Here is an 11,590-nt window from a genome sequence, read left to right as displayed (position 1 = left end):
AGGTCTGATTAGGCCCCAATTGAATAAAGTTGATGCTATTCAAAACTGGCCTCGTCCAGTGAATAAAAAACAGGTAAGGGCTTTTTTGGGAATTACTGGGTACTATAGACGGTTTATTCCCAATTTTGCGACCACAGCGGTGCCGTTGTCAGACCTTACCAAAGGGAAGCAGTCAAATGTGGTGAAATGGAACCCTGATGCAGAAAAGGCGTTCCAAGCGTTAAAAGTGGCTTTGTGTTCACAACCGGTGTTGATAACACCAGATTTTTCAAAAGAATTTGTGGTACAGACAGATGCCTCAGAGGTAGGGATAGGTGCTGTGCTGTCCCAAACCAGAGATGGGGACGAACACCCTATCATTTATTTGAGTAGGAAACTCAATGAGCATGAAAAAAGGTATGCCATTGTGGAAAAGGAGGCTTTGGCCATTAAGTGGGCACTAGATACCTTGAGATATTACCTCTTGGGTAGACAATTCAAACTAGTGACGGATCATGCCCCTTTAAAATGGATGTATGTAAATAGAGGCAAGAATGCTCGGGTAACTAGATGGTTTCTAGCGTTGCAGGATTTTAAGTTTACTGTTGAACATAGACCGGGAACACAATTGGCCAACGCAGATGCATTGTCTCGCATCTTCTGTTTGGGGGCTACAAGTGTTCCGGCCCCTAGGTCGAAACAGGGGAGGGGGATATGTGACAGGAACACTGGGATAGTGTTTGAGGGCAGGTATATTTGTCCCAGGTTCTTGTCTTACATGTTTTAGAAAATGTTAACTTCTAGGAAAAATGCTTTTTGTTTTGTCTGAACCTTTTCAGTTTGCTGTAAAAGCTGGGTAAAGGCTCTGAGAGAGAGATAAGGCGAGTTCTAGACATTGGGCCCAGTTCGGGTCTTTGGCCTCACAGAGGGCTAATCAGGGTTTCAGCTGTGTAAGAGTGTTATAGTGCTTCTAACCTGATTAGTATGGGCAGACTGCCTGGGAAGGCTGCAGGATCTGTGTGTGAGAGACACGTTTTCTGATGCAAGTAAGCTATACAGTATGTACTGAAGAACTCTGTGTTTTGTTTAGTGACAGTTAGGAATATCTTATGTTTAGTTAGTGCCGGACAGGCAAGGTATTTTTATTTTGGGGTTTGTTTTATTTTCTGTTTCAATAAAACTGGCCGGGGTCAGTTGTACCAGAAACTGGACTTGTGTTGTTCCTCAGCTGCTGCGTGCGGCCATATTCCCCAGGAAAAGGCGCCTTGCACCCCTACAGTGTTACAATATATATATATATATAATTATATATACATATATATATATATATATATATATATATAGATATATATAGATATATATATATATATATATATATATATATTTTTATATATATATATATATATATATATATATATATATATATTTTATATATATATATATATATATATATATATATGTACTAAGCCTAGGAGAGTGTGGAGAAGTGGAGAGTGATTAACATAAATCCAATCATCTCCTGTCATTTATCAAACATGCCTGTGACATAGCAGTTAGGATCTGATTGGCTGGTACTTTATCTCTCTCTCCTTTTTATGTCTCTCCAAGGCTTAGTAAATAGACCCCTATATAACTCAGAGCTGCCTTTTCATATTGTTTAGTTTGTCTCTTTTGTAGACTTGAAAGAGGACTATTTGAGGCAAGCTGCTGATTTCAGAACACATATTAGAATATTGAATGCTTAGAAGTACTTACACAGCACCATATGGCTCATTGGTCTGTTGGACTTATTTACAAAGAACTTGAATTTGCAGATTAGTATTCTAGCACTACCAGAAACTGATGCAGTTCACAAAGCTGAGAATGCAGTTTGTTGTGCCGCTGTGATGTCACTACCCACCCTCCTTACCACAAAAAAACAGTGAATTTTCGCACATCTAGCTCTCTTAGAGAAATACCTCAAAATCTTACCTACAGTATATATTGATATCAGAAAGCAGCTTTGCTTGCATGCAGTGCTTCAGCGATTTAGAATACGTAGTATATTGTGACATTGTGTTTTTTTTTCCCTCCAAATTTATTTTTGTTGTATTGATTTACAATTTCCACCTGGACCACAGCCCTAGCTAGCACTATTTTCTATATTGACAATCAATTTACAGCATACTTTATATTTACTGTTCTTACATTTTTATTCTTATAAATTGCATTATCTTCCTTTGTTCCAAAGAAACGCTTCCATCCAGTGTTTCATTGTTTGGATCAAAACTCTTTTGCTTTCCAAGCAAAACATAGATCATCTCACCTGGGAAAGTGGAGAATGCTTTGTCTTCTGGGAAATGTTGATTGCTTCTGAATTACCAGACTAATAGTCATTATATTTCAAAGGGAACGATCCAGCAGAGAATATAATATTAATGTTCTCATACAACAGAGGTATCACGTCTCCGATTTGTTGGGAAACAAAATAGACGGACAAACTGAGGCTGGCTGAACTGAAAATAGGTCATTAATATTTAATCAGTAAAAGGAGCTGACATCATTTTCTGTCTGAAGGATCAGGAATCCTAATGTACAGTAGCATTTTTATGTTACTGAATTTTTATTAATGGTACAATAATGTACAACACCCAATAATTGTATAGAAAAGATAGGCAGCTTAATAAGGTACATTAACTGGGTCCCTCTGTTGACTTTGGTTCACTTACAGCAACTATAATGCCAAACACTGCGCCAACTGTGAGATGGTAGCCTACATAATCAGTTGTACAGCCCACTGTGCCGGCAGACAGTGCAGTCTGGCATTGGTGTACAGGGGCAGATGTATTAAGCCTGGAGAAGGGATAACGAAGTGATAAAACAGTGATAAGTGCAAGGTGATAACACACCAGCCAGTCAGCTCCTAACTGTAATTTTTCAAATCTGTAATGATTGGCTGGTGCGTTATCACCTTGCACTTATCACTGGTTTATCACTTCTGTATGCCTTCTCCAGGTTACTACATCTGCCCCATTGTACCATTTGGTCAAACCACAACACATAGAGCTGTTCTTTTGATCTCTAACACTGCTACCGAAGTAACAATTATACTTTTCATTGCTGATCCTGCCCAGTGTGCATGCGTGACCAGAGTTCACACATACCAAGGGCCAGAGGAGGTGGAGGGTTCTGGTCGTATACCTCTTGGCAAACTAGACCTCCTGTATATAGGAAGAAGCGGTGCTTTCAGGAACCAATGCCATCTGAAGATGACGTAGTTCCTGGTAAACAAACTCCTAAAACTTTCAGCTTTTGGAGTTTATTGAATACTAAGCAGTCCCATCAGGCACCTAGTAGTGAATAGGTCCATTACTAGTTAGTTACATGTGGAAACTAGGTTCTCTACATGTGTAATGGACCCATTATTGAAAATGATTAGGTTCCTTGGTCACAATTGAGGCTTTCCTGTTATAGTGAAAATCATCTGTTCTTTTTAATTAAAAGTATATAGTAGAACGAGATCTGATCTCTGGCAGTTCTGAACTGGTACTGAATTCATGTCCTTTAGTAGAGGGGGTAAACTTTCCCTTCACCCGTCTTCAGCATTGTCTATGCAAACTGATGCTCCTCTGCAAATGTGTCCACCTTGCTCCACCAACTGAAGCACCCCAGTGGAAATTGAAGAGCACAGTTAGTCCAAAGCTGTTTGTACGCTGAAGAGCGGTCAGTTAATTTCTTATTTGAATTGAAAGCAAAACTGCATACTTGCTGTTTATCAGTATGTATCTGAATCAGCCATTCCTCCAATATGCATGAAAGATGCCTGTCGGAGAGAGCATTACATGTTCCTTGGAATGTATGAATGTATGTGTACACAGAATGTATGAATGTAGAATGCATGTATACACAAATCCGGGTGACTGGAAACCACACCCACTGTAAGTGCCTGATTGTCAGTCAAAACCATTTCAGTGTGAGGGTGGGGTTGTATAAATTCCTGGATGAACATTCTTTGACACTGCTGACTGGATTAATCTAATTTTGGGGCAGATGTATTAAGCCTGGAGACGGCATAAGGAATTGATAAACCAGTGTTAAGTACAAGGTGATAAGCACACCAGCCAATCAGCTCCTAACTGTTAATTTACATATTGGAGCTGATTGGCTGGTGCATTTATCACCTTGCCCTTATCACTGGTTTATCACTTCCTTATGCATTCTCCAGGTTAATACATCTGCCCCATTATATCTATTTGTTATCATATTTCTATACTTCAGTGATATATATTACATGTTTAAGCCTAGATAAGGCTGATGGACAATATACTTAGAAATACTCATTTTCTAAACTCATTCAATGAGTGTAGCTACAGTAGATATGTGTATTTATTTAGCCTCTACATAACACCTGTATTGCAATGCACAATAATAATGAACAAATAAATACACTGGTATGTAAGACATTTCCACTGAGAAGAACAGTATTGCTGAAAAGAGCAACATTTTCATGGGGAGAGTATGGTCATTTCATACAGAGGTACATCTGACACCCCAGTGATCCTGCAGCAGTCTGAAGGGAGCCTTATGCTACACCACCACAATGTGCTGATGGGTAAAGCACAGATTAGCTACCTGTTGGCCTAACCAGTCCCAGTTTAATTTTGTCTACACACAGACACACAAATTAGCCGAGCCAATGTAAACTATGCTGCTATGAGATGTTATCCTCTGGCTATATACTGTCTTAACTCCACCTATTTCTTTTCCTTATAACCTGCGTGTCACCTTTTTTGAAGAATATTACATACAAGTATGTGATCAGGTCATAGACAAACATAGCAAAAGGTACCTATATTGTGCCTTGCTATGAGGTTGTTGTTTTTTTTTGCCCTAATAGGAGCTACCTAATTGGCCGCAAACTGCAGAGTATACAATATAGACCTGACCACACCAATACAGTTCTTTCTCTAATTTGTATTATTTGGATGTCAGTCCCCAAACCTGGTAAATCCAGTAGGCTAATGACCACATCTTTCGGTCATCACCCAACCACACTAATGCTGCCTAATCTAGTTTAGCCAGTACTGATACACTGTATTGTACAGATTTAACCCCACATGTGTATGACTGAATGTGACAGAGATCACTTTTATATGGGAACCCTGAAACCCATGAGTGCTATGCTTTTTACATATTCACAGAATGCCCACAATGCAAACATAAGCCAATAAATGCTTCAAAACAAATATAAGAGCATTTAGAAAAGCTACTGTAGCACATAGAAGCCCCAACATCCCGAATAGCATTTAAGAGTTGGGGGTTTCAGACACCCCTTTCCCTAAATTTGCTAGTAGCTGAGGTGCTTTTTCACAAAGTTATGAAAAAACTTATAACACTGCTCTGCATGTTAATTCCTTATACTATAGGTAAAGCAAAACCTCTATCACTTTCCAATGAAATATGTAGAGATGAGCGGGTTCGGTTTCTTTGAATCCGAACCCGCACGAACTTCACTTTTTTTTTCACGGGTCCGAGCGACTCGGATCTTCCCGCCTTGCTCGGTTAACCCGAGCGCGCCCGAACGTCATCATGACGCTGTCGGATTCTCGCGAGACTCGGATTCTATATAAGGAGCCGCGCGTCGCCGCCATTTTCACACGTGCATTGAGATTGATAGGGAGAGGACGTGGCTGGCGTCCTCTCCATTTAGATTAGATTTAGAAGAGAGAGAGAGAGAGAGATTGCTGTGATACTGTAGATTAGAAGAGAGTGCAGAGTGCAGACAGAGTTTAGTGACTGACGACCACAGTGACCAGTGACCACCAGAGACAGTGCAGTTGTTTGTTTTATTTAATATATCCGTTCTCTGCCTGAAAAAAACGATACACAGTCACACAGTGACTCAGTCTGTGTGCACTGCTCAGCCCAGTGTGCTGCACATCAATGTATTGTATATAAAGCTTATAATTGTGGGGGAGACTGGGGAGCACTGCAGGTTGTTATAGCAGGAGCCAGGAGTACATGATAAATAATATTATATTAAAATTAAACAGTGCACACTTTTGCTGCAGGAGTGCCACTGCCAGTGTGACTAGTGGTGACCAGTGCCTGACCACCAGTATATTAGTAGTATTGTATACTATCTCTTTATCAACCAGTCTATATTAGCAGCAGACACAGTACAGTGCGGTAGTTCACGGCTGTGGCTACCTCTGTGTCGGCACTCGGCAGGCAGTCCGTCCATCCATAATTGTATTATATACCACCTAACCGTGGTTTTTTTTTTCTTTCTTTATACCGTCGTCATAGTCATACTAGTTGTTACGAGTATACTACTATCTCTTTATCAACCAGTGTACAGTGCGGTAGTTCACGGCTGTGGCTACCTCTGTGTCGGAACTCGGCAGGCAGTCCGTCCATCCATAATTGTATTATAATATATACCACCTAACCGTGGTTTTTTTTTCGTTCTTTATACCGTCGTCATACTAGTTGTTACGAGTATACTACTATCTCTTTATCAACCAGTGTACAGTGCGGTAGTTCACGGCTGTGGCTACCTCTGTGTCGGAACTCGGCAGGCAGTCCGTCCATCCATAATTGTATTATAATATATACCACCTAACCGTGGTTTTTTTTTCGTTCTTTATACCGTCGTCATACTAGTTGTTACGAGTATACTACTATCTCTTTATCAACCAGTGTACAGTGCGGTAGTTCACGGCTGTGGCTACCTCTGTGTCGGCACTCGGCAGGCAGTCCGTCCAACCATAATTGTATTATATACCACCTAACCGTGGTTTTTTTTTCATTCTTTATACCGTCGTCATACTAGTTGTTACGAGTATACTACTATCTCTTTATCAACCAGTGTACAGTGCGGTAGTTCACGGCTGTGGCTACCTCTGTGTCGGCACTCGGCAGGCAGTCCGTCCAACCATAATTGTATTATATACCACCTAACCGTGGTTTTTTTTTCATTCTTTATACCGTCGTCATACTAGTTGTTACGAGTATACTACTATCTCTTTATCAACCAGTGTACAGTGCGGTAGTTCACGGCTGTGGCTACCTCTGTGTCGGCACTCGGCAGCCCGTCCATAATTGTATATACCAGTGACCTAACCGTGGTTTTTTTTTCTTTCTTTATACATACATACTAGTTACGAGTATACTATCTCTTTATCAACCAGTCTATATATTAGCAGCAGACACAGTACAGTGCGGTAGTTCACGGCTGTGGCTACCTCTGTGTCGGCACTCGGCAGCCCGTCCATAATTGTATATACCACCTAACCGTGGTTTTTTTTTCTTTCTTTATACATACATACTAGTTACGAGTATACTATCTCTTTATCAACCAGTCTATATATTAGCAGCAGACACAGTACAGTGCGGTAGTTCACGGCTGTGGCTACCTCTGTGTCGGCACTCCGCAGCCCGTCCATAATTGTATATACCAGTGACCTAACCGTGGTTTTTTTTTCTTTCTTTATACATACATACTAGTTACGAGTATACTATCTCTTTATCAACCAGTCTATATATTAGCAGCAGACACAGTACAGTGCGGTAGTTCACGGCTGTGGCTACCTCTGTGTCGGCACTCGGCAGCCCGTCCATAATTGTATATACCAGTGACCTAACCGTGGTTTTTTTTTCTTTCTTTATACATACATACTAGTTACGAGTATACTATCTCTTTATCAACCAGTCTATATATTAGCAGCAGACACAGTACAGTGCGGTAGTTCACGGCTGTGGCTACCTCTGTGTCGGCACTCGGCAGCCCGTCCATAATTGTATATACCAGTGACCTAACCGTGGTTTTTTTTTCTTTCTTTATACATACATACTAGTTACGAGTATACTATCTCTTTATCAACCAGTCTATATATTAGCAGCAGACACAGTACAGTGCGGTAGTTCACGGCTGTGGCTACCTCTGTGTCGGCACTCGGCAGCCCGTCCATAATTGTATACTAGTATCCAATCCATCCATCTGCATTGTTTACCTGAGGTGCCTTTTAGTTGTGCCTATTAAAATATGGAGAACAAAAATGTTGAGGTTCCAAAATTAGGGAAAGATCAAGATCCACTTCCACCTCGTGCTGAAGCTGCTGCCACTAGTCATGGCCGAGACGATGAAATGCCAGCAACGTCGTCTGCCAAGGCCGATGCCCAATGGCATAGTACAGAGCATGTCAAAACCAAAACACCAAATATCAGTAAAAAAAGGACTCCAAAACCTAAAATAAAATTGTCGGAGGAGAAGCGTAAACTTGCCAATATGCCATTTACCACACGGAGTGGCAAGGAACGGCTGAGGCCCTGGCCTATGTTCATGGCTAGTGGTTCAGCTTCACATGAGGATGGAAGCACTCAGCCTCTCGCTAGAAAACTGAAAAGACTCAAGCTGGCAAAAGCACCGCAAAGAACTGTGCGTTCTTTGAAATCCCAAATCCACAAGGAGAGTCCAATTGTGTCGGTTGCGATGCCTGACCTTCCCAACACTGGACGTGAAGAGCATGCGCCTTCCACCATTTGCACGCCCCCTGCAAGTGCTGGAAGGAGCACCCGCAGTCCAGTTCCTGATAGTCAGATTGAAGATGTCAGTGTTGAAGTACACCAGGATGAGGAGGATATGGGTGTTGCTGGCGCTGGGGAGGAAATTGACCAGGAGGATTCTGATGGTGAGGTGGTTTGTTTAAGTCAGGCACCCGGGGAGACACCTGTTGTCCGTGGGAGGAATATGGCCGTTGACATGCCAGGTGAAAATACCAAAAAAATCAGCTCTTCGGTGTGGAGGTATTTCACCAGAAATGCGGACAACAGGTGTCGAGCCGTGTGTTCCCTTTGTCAAGCTGTAATAAGTAGGGGTAAGGACGTTAACCACCTCGGAACATCCTCCCTTATACGTCACCTGCAGCGCATTCATAATAAGTCAGTGACAAGTTCAAAAACTTTGGGTGACAGCGGAAGCAGTCCACTGACCAGTAAATCCCTTCCTCTTGTAACCAAGCTCACGCAAACCACCCCACCAACTCCCTCAGTGTCAATTTCCTCCTTCCCCAGGAATGCCAATAGTCCTGCAGGCCATGTCACTGGCAAGTCTGACGAGTCCTCTCCTGCCTGGGATTCCTCCGATGCATCCTTGCGTGTAACGCCTACTGCTGCTGGCGCTGCTGTTGTTGCCGCTGGGAGTCGATGGTCATCCCAGAGGGGAAGTCGTAAGCCCACTTGTACTACTTCCAGTAAGCAATTGACTGTTCAACAGTCCTTTGCGAGGAAGATGAAATATCACAGCAGTCATCCTACTGCAAAGCGGATAACTGAGTCCTTGACAACTATGTTGGTGTTAGACGTGCGTCCGGTATCCGCCGTTAGTTCACAGGGAACTAGACAATTTATTGAGGCAGTGTGCCCCCGTTACCAAATACCATCTAGGTTCCACTTCTCTAGGCAGGCGATACCGAGAATGTACACGGACGTCAGAAAAAGACTCACCAGTCTCCTAAAAAATGCAGTTGTACCCAATGTCCACTTAACCACGGACATGTGGACAAGTGGAGCAGGGCAGGGTCAGGACTATATGACTGTGACAGCCCACTGGGTAGATGTATGGACTCCCGCCGCAAGAACAGCAGCGGCGGCACCAGTAGCAGCATCTCGCAAACGCCAACTCTTTCCTAGGCAGGCTACGCTTTGTATCACCGCTTTCCAGAATACGCACACAGCTGAAAACCTCTTACGGCAACTGAGGAAGATCATCGCGGAATGGCTTACCCCAATTGGACTCTCCTGTGGATTTGTGGCATCGGACAATGCCAGCAATATTGTGTGTGCATTAAATATGGGCAAATTCCAGCACGTCCCATGTTTTGCACATACCTTGAATTTGGTGGTGCAGAATTTTTTAAAAAACGACAGGGGCGTGCAAGAGATGCTGTCGGTGGCCAGAAAAATTGCGGGACACTTTCGGCGTACAGGCACCACGTACAGAAGACTGGAGCACCACCAAAAACTACTGAACCTGCCCTGCCATCATCTGAAGCAAGAAGTGGTAACGAGGTGGAATTCAACCCTCTATATGCTTCAGAGGTTGGAGGAGCAGCAAAAGGCCATTCAAGCCTATACAATTGAGCACGATATAGGAGATGGAATGCACCTGTCTCAAGTGCAGTGGAGAATGATTTCAACGTTGTGCAAGGTTCTGATGCCCTTTGAACTTGCCACACGTGAAGTCAGTTCAGACACTGCCAGCCTGAGTCAGGTCATTCCCCTCATCAGGCTTTTGCAGAAGAAGCTGGAGGCATTGAAGAAGGAGCTAAAAGGGAGCGATTCCGCTAGGCATGTGGGACTTGTGGATGCAGCCCTTAATTCGCTTAACAAGGATTCACGGGTGGTCAATCTGTTGAAATCAGAGCACTACATTTTGGCCACCGTGCTCGATCCTAGATTTAAAGCCTACCTTGGATCTCTCTTTCCGGCAGACACAGGTCTGCTGGGGTTGAAAGACCTGCTGGTGACAAAATTGTCAAGTCAAGCGGAACGCGACCTGTCAACATCTCCTCCTTCACATTCTCCCGCAACTGGGGGTGCGAGGAAAAGGCTCAGAATTCCGAGCCCACCCGCTGGCGGTGATGCAGGGCAGTCTGGAGCGACTGCTGATGCTGACATCTGGTCCGGACTGAAGGACCTGACAACGATTACGGACATGTCGTCTACTGTCACTGCATATGATTCTCTCAACATTGATAGAATGGTGGAGGATTATATGAGTGACCGCATCCAAGTAGGCACGTCACACAGTCCGTACTTATACTGGCAGGAAAAAGAGGCAATTTGGAGGCCCTTGCACAAACTGGCTTTATTCTACCTAAGTTGCCCTCCCACAAGTGTGTACTCCGAAAGAGTGTTTAGTGCCGCCGCTCACCTTGTCAGCAATCGGCGTACGAGGTTACATCCAGAAAATGTGGAGAAGATGATGTTCATTAAAATGAATTATAATCAATTCCTCCGCGGAGACATTGACCAGCAGCAATTGCCTCCACAAAGTACACAGGGAGCTGAGATGGTGGATTCCAGTGGGGACGAATTGATAATCTGTGAGGAGGGGGATGTACACGGTGATATATCGGAGGGTGAAGATGAGGTGGACATCTTGCCTCTGTAGAGCCAGTTTGTGCAAGGAGAGATTAATTGCTTCTTTTTTGGGGGGGGTCCAAACCAACCCGTCATATCAGTCACAGTCGTGTGGCAGACCCTGTCACTGAAATGATGGGTTGGTTAAAGTGTGCATGTCCTGTTTTGTTTATACAACATAAGGGTGGGTGGGAGGGCCCAAGGATAATTCCATCTTGCACCTCTTTTTTCTTTTCTTTTTCTTTGCATCATGTGCTGATTGGGGAGGGTTTTTTGGAAGGGACATCCTGCGTGACACTGCAGTGCCACTCCTAAATGGGCCCGGTGTTTGTGTCGGCCACTAGGGTCGCTAATCTTACTCACACAGTCAGCTACCTCATTGCGCCTCTTTTTTTCTTTGCGTCATGTGCTGTTTGGGGAGGGTTTTTTGGAAGGGACATCCTGCGTGACACTGCAGTGCCACTCCTAGATGGGCCCGGTGTTTGTG

The sequence above is a fragment of the Pseudophryne corroboree genome, chromosome 7 (assembly GCF_028390025.1).
Source record: "Pseudophryne corroboree isolate aPseCor3 chromosome 7, aPseCor3.hap2, whole genome shotgun sequence".
NCBI lineage: Eukaryota > Metazoa > Chordata > Amphibia > Anura > Myobatrachidae > Pseudophryne > Pseudophryne corroboree.
Note: the sequence above shows the minus strand (reverse complement) of the source record.